The sequence below is a fragment of the Rutilus rutilus genome (genome assembly GCF_951802725.1).
Source record: "Rutilus rutilus genome assembly, chromosome: 25".
In the NCBI taxonomy this organism is placed as follows: Eukaryota; Metazoa; Chordata; class Actinopteri; order Cypriniformes; family Leuciscidae; genus Rutilus; species Rutilus rutilus.
Genome location: NC_140229.1, coordinates 5,604,349 through 5,616,972, shown reverse-complemented (window position 1 = coordinate 5,616,972; position 12,624 = coordinate 5,604,349).

Genomic DNA, 12,624 nt, shown 5'->3' with positions numbered 1-12,624 from the left:
ATTGTATCTTATAGCCTGCTTTACTTTTCCATTTTTAATGGTGTCAAATTTGAATATTAAATGTTTCTTGTCAGTAGGACTTTTGAAGAGACCATGTCATCACCTTTATTATTCAGATTTGTTGTCAGTCCATATTGCTTCAAAGTTTTTAAATGGCTTAAAATATCTTCTTTTATGCTCCACAGAAGAAAGAAGTGTATGTTTGGAAGGACATGATGGTGAGTAAATTATAGAATTTCCATTGCTTTGTGAACTATTTTCTAAATATCTTTCATAAACACTTTGCTCAGCATTTATTCATCTGAAGCCACATAAATATCATCTCTGCATGTTACCAGATATGGTCAAAATGAATAAATGAGAAACTTTTCCTTTTGATAGACTTTAGCAAGCATGCAGCTATAATTCCAGCCTAATTTGGTAAACACCTTAAAACATCATTTGTAATATGCCCATGCTTCATTTCGAGAAAGCACTCTTGAATATCTCCATTGCGTAAAGATAAGGTCGCAAATCCATTTTTGGTGATTTCTTAGAATTTTCTGACAGCATTAGTTCATTCGCTTTTCCACCTTAAGACATTTTTTAGCTTTAGAAGGAAACTTTCACCCAGCCAGTTTCCACATGACAAAACGTTCTTTCTGTAAATGTTTGAGGTAACTACAAATCAAAACATAATCATCACTATATAATGAATGCAGAATAATTCCACTCTGAACATATAAGACAGATCTGATGTAGCAGGTTGCCCAGTCTAACAGTGATCATATCTGTTTATTTGATCCAACATAGTCTTAGCTTTACAGCAGTTTAATATGTATTACTTTTGGACAGACAGACATTCTTTTTATGAAGTCTATGTGCATATTCCACATATCTCTTCTGTTTCTACAAGGCATTTTCAGACTTTCAGACTCTTCAAAATGGCATATAAAACATGCAATGTTTTTCAGTATTATGATTGTATTAAAATATATTTAAATGTACATGAATGCATAAGGGAACGTGTTTATTTAATATAGCTATGATGAAACTGTAAACTAGAAGTGGGCGGTTTTTGGCCAGAATTCACTGTGGGACCACGCTTGATGCCAAAAGTCTGGCTCTGCGAGACTAGATCCAACACACTGTTCTTATGTCATCAAGACAGCTGAATCTCTGACCAAAGGGTAGAATATGACATTCCTTAGATGTTTTGGCACTTGCGTCACTTCTGTGTACAAAATACAAGATGTCTTATAGGCAAAATTATAGGGGAATTGTTGTTTTAGTTGAAGTTATGTTGTGCTATAATTTTAAAGCATTTCTTCTGTGCTCATGCACAGCCAAAAGTTGGCATAGGTCTAAGAGGAAGGCAGTAAACACGAGAGAATATGCAAACGCTGAGCCTGTAAAAGTTCAATTCAAAGAGAGATGAACTGACCACTTCTCTGTGGAGTTTATTGATTCTGGCGTGCAACCAATTACATTATACCTCAATTCACTGTGTGTTTTATCCTAAGACATTCCATTAGCTTTTTGAAGGGGAATGTTATATGTATTGGCTATATTAGGCAGCTTAGATTATGGTTATTTGTAATAGCGGAGCTTGACTTAAAATACATACTTAGAACTTGAGTTATTGACTGCAACCACCCAAATCAACCGCAAAGCAATAGAACAGCCTTTGATTGAGGAGGGGACTTTTGCATGAGCAAGCAACTCTAGTTGTTTCTATTATATCTGCATAGTTTTAAGATCATTTACAGACATATTGGGAATCAGGTTATCTTGATGCATTTGTTAAGTACTTTCCAGATCTGTCTATAGTTCTAAATTTGTATAGAAGACCCAAAGATTTAAAGGGTTAGTTCACCAAAACATTTCAATTCTGTCTTTAAATATTCTGTCATTCCAAATCCATTACACTTCGGTTCAACACAAAGGAAGATATTTTAATGAATTCTGAGATATTTCTGTCCCTCCATTGAAATCTATTCAACCAAAACTTCAAAACGTTCATAAAGAGATCGTAACATAAATCCATATGACTCGAGCGGTTAAATCCAAGTCTTCTGAAGAGACATGAGCACTTTATATAATGAACAGATTTAATTTAGGCTTTTATTGATCAACGAACAGTGTTTTCAGCTTTCAATTCTGGTAAATGCTTGCTTGCGCTCGTGTTACGCAGCACGTTTGAGCTTCAGCAAGAACCAATGAGGTTCATTCTCGTGTTACGCAGCACGTTTGAGTTTCAGCAAGAACCAATGAGGATCATTCTCGTGTTACGCAGCACGTTTGAGCTTCAGCAAGAACCAATGAGGATCATTCTCGTGTTACGCAGCACGTTTGAGCTTCAGCAAGAACCAATGAGGATCATTCTCGTGTTACGCAGCACGTTTGAGCTTCAGCAAGAACCAATGAGGATCATTCTCGTGTTACGCAGCACGTTTGAGTTTCAGCAAGAACCAATGAGGATCATTCTCGTGTTACGCAGCACGTTTGAGTTTCAGCAAGAACCAATGAGGATCATTCTCGTGTTACGCAGCACGTTTGAGCTTCAGCAAGAACCAATGAGGATCATTCTCGTGTTACGCAGCACGTTTGAGCTTCAGCAAGAACCAATGAGGATCATTCTCGTGTTACGCAGCACGTTTGAGCTTCAGCAAGAACCAATGAGGTTCATTCTCGTGTTACGCAGCACGTTTGAGCTTCAGCAAGAACCAATGAGGATCATTCTCGTGTTACGCAGCACGTTTGAGCTTCAGCAAGAACCAATGAGGATCATTCTCGTGTTACGCAGCACGTTTGAGCTTCAGCAAGAACCAATGAGGATCATTCTCGTGTTACGCAGCACGTTTGAGCTTCAACAAGAACCAATGAGGATCATTCTCGTGTTACGCAGCACGTTTGAGCTTCAGCAAGAACCAATGAGGATCATTCTCGTGTTACGCAGCACGTTTGAGCTTCAGCAAGAACCAATGAGGATCATTCTCGTGTTACGCAGCACGTTTGAGCTTCAGCAAGAACCAATGAGGATCATTCTCGTGTTACGCAGCACGTTTGAGCTTCAGCAAGAACCAATGAGGTTCATTCTCGTGTTACGCAGCACGTTTGAGTTTCAGCAAGAACCAATGAGGATCATTCTCGTGTTACGCAGCACGTTTGAGCTTCAGCAAGAACCAATGAGGATCATTCTCGTGTTACGCAGCACGTTTGAGCTTCAGCAAGAACCAATGAGGATCATTCTCGTGTTACGCAGCACGTTTGAGCTTCAGCAAGAACCAATGAGGATCATTCTCGTGTTACGCAACACGTTTGAGTTTCAGCAAGAACCAATGAGGATCATTCTCGTGTTACGCAGCACGTTTGAGTTTCAGCAAGAACCAATGAGGATCATTCTCGTGTTACGCAGCACGTTTGAGCTTCAGCAAGAACCAATGAGGATCATTCTCGTGTTACGCAGCACGTTTGAGCTTCAGCAAGAACCAATGAGGATCATTCTCGTGTTACGCAGCACGTTTGAGCTTCAGCAAGAACCAATGAGGTTCATTCTCGTGTTACGCAGCACGTTTGAGCTTCAGCAAGAACCAATGAGGATCATTCTCGTGTTACGCAGCACGTTTGAGCTTCAGCAAGAACCAATGAGGATCATTCTCGTGTTACGCAGCACGTTTGAGCTTCAGCAAGAACCAATGAGGATCATTCTCGTGTTACGCAGCACGTTTGAGCTTCAACAAGAACCAATGAGGATCATTCTCGTGTTACGCAGCACGTTTGAGCTTCAGCAAGAACCAATGAGGATCATTCTCGTGTTACGCAGCACGTTTGAGCTTCAGCAAGAACCAATGAGGATCATTCTCGTGTTACGCAGCACGTTTGAGCTTCAGCAAGAACCAATGAGGATCATTCTCGTGTTACGCAGCACGTTTGAGCTTCAGCAAGAACCAATGAGGATCATTCTCGTGTTACGCAGCACGTTTGAGCTTCAGCAAGAACCAATGAGGATCATTCTCGTGTTACGCAGCACGTTTGAGCTTCAGCAAGAACCAATGAGGTTCATTCTCTATTACGCAGCACGTTTGAGCTTCAACAAGAATGAGGTTCATTCTCATGTTAAAAAAACTATAGAAGTCAATGGCTACCGTTACCTGTCTGGTTACCAACATTCTTTAAAATATCCTCTTTTGTGTTCAACAGAAGAAAGAAACTCATACAGGTTTGGAACCATATGAGGGTGAGTAAATGATGTGTATGAGTACCAGTGGGGTTCATCAACTCTGGACAGAAAGAAAAACATTTCATATCCATGTACACCTGAACTGCACATATGCTGTTTTTTGGATGCACACACGAGAACTGCTGCTGTTTACAATCAGCGCACACAAAGACACCTTTCTGCAGAATACACACCTCACAGAAAGAAACACATTCCGTCCCGTTGAACGCTTTTTTTCGGTGTTTCTCAGAAGCAGGTCTGCCCTTAGAAAGCAGGTACTGTATGTTGGCTACAAGGTCTGATTCATTTTAGAAAACCGAGCTGCTAGGAATTTCACAGCATAGCTCCCTGAGGTCGGCGGTTAACTTTCTTCTTCGCTTGCTGAAATTGCTGGGGGGCAGGGCACAAGGAGTTTAAGAAGCTGTCAGAGGCCTTTGTAGGCTCGTGGTTTGAGATGATCTTATCATTTTCTAAATATCTCAATTATGTTAGTTGCAGAAATCAGTGAAGAACAAACTCAGGAAGAAACGTCGAGGTAAAAAAATAACATCACCTAATCTTGCATAAAGCTTGGTCGGCTTCACAGCTTTTTTTGGCCAAGATCTAGAGATCGACAAGACAAACCCTCATGTGGGAAGTTAGTTAGTTGGCTTGTAGCATAAAGTTCTCAATCACAGTGACTAGCATGAGTACGGAGCACAAGGACAGTCCCATGACAGCAGTCTGGTTTAAAGGCCGCGGCTCCAGTGCACAATGGTCGTAGAGGAAGTGACAAAGTCAGAGAGAATGAAACACTGTTTTATGCATTTACTGTCGCTCGTGTCTGTTGATCCCTGTCCAATGTCTGCACCAGCACATTTTGTCTTTTTTATTCTATTAGACAGCAAACGACAATGGCTTATGACAGTGTTATCCATCAGTGTAGCCTACTAATGGAATATTTTACTTGAACTCATTCTGGTCTGTTTGTATTACAGACATGATTCATCAAATTGTGTGGCTTGTTGAAGAGAGGTGTTAATTCCTGAATGATCAGACTTTGAATCAAAAGAAACAAAGCATTTTCTATTTGAATATACACTGCCAGGCCAAAAAAAAAAAAAAAGTCACTGTTTGGATTTAAATAGGCAAATGCTTAAGAGTCAATGATTGGATCATTATTGTGGAAATTAATATGTTTCAAGGATGTTATATGTGTAGCAACAGTTCTTCTAAAAGGTTGTGATGTTATTTCCATCAGGAGGTGCATCAATTTTTGGTCAAGATCTTGTATTGTCAATGCAAGAGTCCAGCACTGTGTAAAGTCTTCTCCAGCACATCCCAAAGACTTTCAATGAATTTAACTCAGTGGTGGACTCAGAGGAGAAGATTCATGTGTGAAAATAATTCTTCATGATCCTCACAACCATTCTTTCACAATCTGAGCCTGATAAATCTTGACATTGTCATCCTGGAATATGGCCATGATGTGTCTCATACATGGTTGTTTAAGAAATGAAAAGCTACACACTCCATCAATTAGGGTTAGAAGTTAGAACTGTTGCTATAATAATCACTGCGATAATGATCCAATCTATTAATCATTTGCCTATTCAAATCCAAACAGAGACTTTTTTTGGCCGGGCAGTGTATTTCCAAATACACTTATCATTACTCCAGTCTTCAGTGTCACATGATCCTTCAGAAATTATTCGAATATGCTGATTTGCTGCTCAAGAAACATTTCTTATTATTATTATCCATGCTGAAAACAGTTGTGCTTCTTAATATTTTTGTGGAAACTGTGATAAAAAGATTTTTTTTATCAATACAAAGTTGTAACTACATCACTTAAACATGGTAAAATCACTGAAACACCCAGTCAAATAGTGTGTTCTTTGGATGAACCAGGAAGAGGCTCTTTCTTGAGTCTATCAGTGAACACACATCCATAGAGATAGACAGCAGACAATCTGTCACCCTCGTCCAGCTGTAATCATTTTGTTAAGTGATTATTTGAGCTTATTTGGACACCGAGTCACAAAAAAAGTAAGAATAAAAAGTAAATTTTTATTTTTAGCCATTTTATAGAGACTAGTGAAAGAGAGAACAGAACCAAGTTTTTCTCTATTTTTAATTAATCTAGACATAATTTTAATTGCATAATTCTGGCTTCTTGCAGTGTGAATCAGGGTCACTCTTGTTCTGTACAATTCCACTGGCGATGATGTTGTTGTTCTGAGAGAGACTGTTGGAAGTCGAAGTACAACTACACAGAACTTCGTCACATCTGCTGATTTTTCCAGATGTTCACGTTAATTGGTTTAGGTAGTCAGCAGTTTTCCAGCAGACACACCCAGTAATACAGACTACACAAAAACTAGCCCAGTCAAACGGCTACGCTAACACACGCCCCAAAAAATCAACATTCTGCTGCTGGATGCCATGAACAGCCTATTTGTTCTGATTTCCGCGTTGAGCTAAAGTTGGCCAAACGCATGTTAGGAAACATTCCATGGGGGTTCGAGAACCACATGACACACGGCCAACATCCACGGCTAGGAGACTTTACGCCTCAGAAAACAAGCTAAGCTAATATACAGGGAAATTATCTTAAAGTCAGTGTGAATCACAAATGAGTGATGCTTGCAGCAGGGTAATTATAGAATTATCTTTAAGATACTGTTGTAGTTTTTATTTTTTTATATACATATATATATTCCGTTTTCATATTAATTTTATTAAATTTTTTTATATTTTCTGTTTTCATTTTCATTAAAGTTTTAGTAATTTTGTTGTGTTCTTGTCATTTTTAATAGTTTTTTTAAAGGGATAGTTCACCCAAAAATGAAAATTCTGTCATTAATTATTCACTCTCATGTCGTTCCAAACCCGCAAGACTTTCGTTCATCTTCAGAACACAAATGAAGATCTTTTTGATGAAATCTGAGCAATTTCCTGTCCATCCACTGACAGCTACACAACTACCATTTTGATGCTTCAAAAAGTTCATAAAAAGATCATAAAAATTAATCCATATGAATTGAGCGGTTTAGTCCAAATTTTCTGAAGAAACACGATCGGTTTATATGATGAACAGATTGAATTTAGGCTTTTTTTCACATATTAACATTCAACTCACACATCAGTTGTGGTAAACAGAAGCTCAAGCATGTTTGCTTGATGAGCAAGAACCAATGAGGTTCATTCTTGTGTTACGCAGCACGTTTGAGCTTCAGCAAGAACCAATGAGGTTCATTCTCGTGTTACGCAACACGTTTGAGTTTCAGCGAGAACCAATGAGGTTCATTCTCGTGTTATGCAGCACATTTGAGCTTCAGCAAGAACCAATGAGGTTCATCCTCGTGTTACACAGCACATTTGAGCTTCAGCAAGAACCAATGAGGTTCATTCTCTTGTTACGCAGCACATTTGAGCTTCAGCAAGAACCAATGAGGTTCATTCTCGTGTTACGCAGCACGTTTGAGTTTCAGCAAGAACCAATGAGGATCATTCTCGTGTTACGCAGCACGTTTGGGCTTCTGCAAGAACCAATGAGGTTCATTCTCGTGTTACGCAGCACGTTTGAGCTTCAGCAAGAACCAATGAGGTTCATTCTCGTGTTACGCAGCACGTTTGAGCTTCAGCAAGAACCAATGAGGATCATTCTCGTGTTACGCAGCACGTTTGAGCTTCAGCAAGAACCAATGAGGTTCATTCTCGTGTTACGCAGCACGTTTGAGCTTCAGCAAGAACCAATGAGGTTCATTCTTGTGTTACGCAGCACGTTTGAGCTTCAGCAAGAACCAATGAGGATCATTCTCGTGTTACGCAGCACATTTGAGCTTCAGCAAGAACCAATGAGGTTCATTCTCGTGTTACGCAGCACGTTTGAGCTTCAGCAAGAACCAATGAGGATCATTCTCGTGTTACGCAGCACATTTGAGCTTCAGCAAGAACCAATGAGGTTCATTCTCGTGTTACGCAGCACGTTTGAGCTTCAGCAAGAACCAATGAGGATCATTCTCATGTGTCACACCCATCTCTGGATATCAAAATGATCCCCAAGCTTCCCAGTGGTAAATTGAATTAAATACGACTTGTGATGGCTTTCATATCGAATTTTGACCTAGGCAACTCGTATTTACAATAATTCCGATAGCACATGAAGGCAGCATTAAAATCTTCCCAGTCTGACATTTGTTATGACGTCTGCTTTAAACATTACAATGCTCAAGATAACTTTAGTTATTTGTAATTGAAACTTGTGTTTTATGTTTCATTCTTTAGAAAGTCCAGGAACTGAGATCACGGATTTCCTCTTTTTTTATCGCGTTCGGTCTGTTCTTTATCAGTTCTTTATCTTTAAACTAATACATGTCACACTGAATCTATTGTGTGCAGATATTGTCAGGCGGGCCATTTGAAGTGGGTCCTTTTCTTGACTTGCAATGGGTGGAGAGACCAAAGGGACTCTTTGTTTTCACAGAAGCCTCTATCTGTACTTCCTGTTGACACAAGATGAATGTCCATCACATCCTGTCTCCAGTGTTGGTGCCTGGTGTTTGCTGTCTGATTGACAGCTGAATGAATGAAGCCAAGGCTATCTGTGCTAACAGAGAGATGACTGTTTCCTGCGTCTCTATGACTGACTGTGTGCAGACGGGAGGAAATTCAAGTTAATTTGTTCAAACACTGCATTTGGCCACGTCTTTGATATTTTTATATAACATGCTATTTTGTTTTTTTAATATAAAGAATAGGTCATAATAGAGCTGTTGTAAAAACTACTAATGCACTGTAATGAAACTGCCCTGAAACTACCACTAGATGGCAGTTGTGTTCTTTGTTGCCATTGGCATCTATTACCACTAGAGGGCGACAGTAATGCACTTTTTTTCTATCCTGCTGTCATTATTCTAGAAGTGCAAGTGACTCAACTATTTGCTTAATAAATCAAAATGACAAAGTAGTTAAAAATTACAATAAATAGTTAACATCACTCCTCCTTGCTCCTTGGCTTACAATTACATACTCATTTTAACATCTATATCAGCACTTTTTGTGCTTTTTGTTATATGATTATTTTTTTAATTGAGAAGCTTAATTCATAATAACTTCAGATGAAAAGGCAAAACCTAACTTTTTTTTGTATGGCCTAAATGCCCGTTGAAAACAGGCATACTGTAGGTTTTATACACTTAAAAATAAAGGTTCTTTATTGGCATCAATGGTTCCACCTTTAACCTCCATGGAACCTTTCCATTGCACAAAAGGTTCCTAATTATCGTGTAAAAAGGCTCTTTAGATTTTATCATTGTTCTTCAAACTAAGAAGAAAAAAAAGCATTATTAACTTTTGACTTACTTTAACTTCATGATTTACTGTACATTAACAAACTTCATTTGCTTTATCATTCTTTTCTTTTTTTCTTGTTTGCTGAATTATTTCTAGAGCTGCTGTGTATCAGTATGTGGCTCAGACAGTGATGGAGATGTTAGCGAGGACTCGTCTCTGAGGACCTGGCCTCTTTCGACAGGATTTACGGGCTAAAATTTATACTCGGTCCTCCACCATGCAGTCAGGATTTGCACATCATTTTTCTCAGACACTGGGGTCATTTTTTTATCAAACACATCATAATAGCAGCTCAGATCATTTGGTCTTGGAAGAATTTTATGAGAAATGTTCATATTAAGGCAAGACACGGTATAGCTTTAAACTATAGAGATCACCATACTTCCCCAGTTGACTGATTACATTAAGAATTGCAAACATTTTTTGTATCACAAGATTTCTGAAATGTTATTCTGTCATGTTTAAATATGCAAATGATGCATTATCTAATTGAATATGCACTAATTTGCATACATTTCTAGAACAAAAATCTGAACATTGGATGAAGTCAGGTTAAAAATTCTTGTTCCTTTTTTTTTCACATATAGGGTCAATAAATGAAATTTATACATTCTCACTGCTACTATACTGTAACATTATACAGCCATTTATGCAAGAAACTATCACAATATCTAAAGTAATAAAAAAAACATGTAAAGTTGAAAAAAATTAAGTAGCCCAGTTGAAAATGATGTATTTAAAGTCTTTGAGTCTCAGTTGAGTTGATTTAGCAAAGCATCAGATGTTTGTGATCTTTCTGAATGCATCTCAGAGAGCCGCGGTGGGTTTCGTAGTGTTGACATTATTAGGAGATGCAGAAGAAGATTGGCTCATGCATTTTTCATGTGTTTCAGCTCAGAGGAAGAGCCTGTGAGATAACAGCGTGTTTAATTGCTTCAGAAACCTCTGAATTCATGTCGTCCATACAGCTGAGAACTGAAATTTCACATTTTGTATGATCACATTGCTAATTTGTGTATTTTAACTTTGCACTGTTGCTTGTGTAGATGATGTCAAAGTCTATTATCACATCTGCCAGTTCAGGTGAATGAACCTGTCATCTTCAAGTGTTAACGTCTGACACTTTTCTTTCTTATCAGCGTTTTAACATGCTTAAAGTCAGTTTGCATCTTTGCACATTTGCACTTTGATTTTCAGATGACTGAGGTGTGTGTGTGTGTGCATGTGTGTATCATGGTAAACCCTACATTAAGGGGTAAAATGTCCCCACAAAGATGGAAATATCTGAAATCCTTGTATTTGTGGGGACATTTTTTGGTCTTCATAAGGAAAACAGCCTATAAATCAAACTAAATGATGATTTTTGAAAATGTAAAAATGCAGAAAGTTTTCTGTGATGGGTAGGTTTAGACTTAGGGGATAGAATATACAGTTTGTACAGTCTAAAAATTAGTAGGCCCATGTCTATGGAAAGTCCCCATAAAACAATGAAACATGTTTGTAATCCAAATATTCTTATTTCTAGACTAGGAAAATCCAGCTAAAACAGGTGGTAGCTGGTTTACATGGCTTCAAATTGGTCCAATAAAAAGTGTTCAGTTCACATACTTAAAAAACGAGTAAACCTTTTGCCTTAAAATTATTAAGTAACTTATTTTGCCTTAGCCTGGTCTACCAGGTTGAAATAAGGTCCGCCTGCTTCTAGTCCACCTTACTTATAAACCACACTGTAAAAAGTGATCAGTTGACTTAACTTAAAAAATATTTGTAAACCCGTTGCCTTAAAATGATTAAGTAAATAAACGTGATGCTTAATCGAAAAAATTAAGTAATGTGGAATTGTCAAGTTCACATAACTTCATTTTTTCAATTAAGCATTAGGCCTAAAGGGTAACTCTCGCCAAAATGCAACCTGTCTTTTTGTTAATCTACCCGAGGCAAACTTTCGTTTAAAAGCATAATTAGAATGGAAACGCCACTTTTAAGTAAAAAGTCTGCCGGTATTTTGACAGTCAAAAATAGTCTATCTCCGAATGTGAATGAACTGACTCTTAAGTTGTTTCTTATATGAGGATCCTTTTTCAAATGCAAGGTCAATATTGATTTTCACCAAAAACAAAACAACAAATTATCCGTGAATTTAGCCTATATGGAACTAAGCTTTAGGAGCTTTCCATCTTTACTCTCCTCCCTGTTACATTGCATTCGGAGAGCGACTATTTTTGACTGACAAAATGGCGGCGGACACAGCTACAGTGAGTTGTTCAAAATCTTTCTTTGTAGTAAACTCTGTGTACACAAACAATGTTCTCAATGCTCGAGTTCATGTTTAGAGCCCCTGGTGATACTTCGAGCACAGTTTCATGTTGTGTCGAGCCTTCTTGGTGTTTTAAAAATAGCGATTTTTGATGCTATCATAGTAGTGCCCCAAGCACTCCCATTCAAAAGGCAATTTGACCGAAAACGAAAATACGGTCAAACTTAAAAGTGGCGTTTCCATTCTAATTATGCTTTTAAACGAAAATTTGCCTCGGGCAGATTAACAAAAAGACCCTAGGTTGCATTTTGGCGAGAGTTACCCTTTAATGCTTAATTGAAAAAATTAAGTTATGTGAACTTGACAATTCCACATTACTTATTTTTTTCGATTAAGCATCACGTTGATTTACTTAATCATTTTAAGGCAACGGGTTTACAAATATTGTTTAAGTTAAGTCAACTGATCACTTTTTACAGTGTGGTTTATAAGGTGGACTAGAAGCAGGCGGACCTTATTTCAACCTGGTAGACCACTTTGGACCAGCATAAAAACCACCTGTCAGGTTCCAAAAGTGGTTTGGTCATCTTAAGCTGATATGGATATGTCAACATGTCAACATACAAAGTCTTTGAAAAATCTGATGTGTGTTACAGAATATAGTCCAATCCTCACCAAACAGCTTTCCTGTGCAATACTGTATTTTATGTAAGTGATTGTGTGTTCAAGGTCAGGCTGTGTGTGTTTATTGAAGTATGCAAAGCGAAAACATCAGCGAAAACGGAATAGACCAGCAACTAAACGTCCTTATACATATTCAGACTCAGTG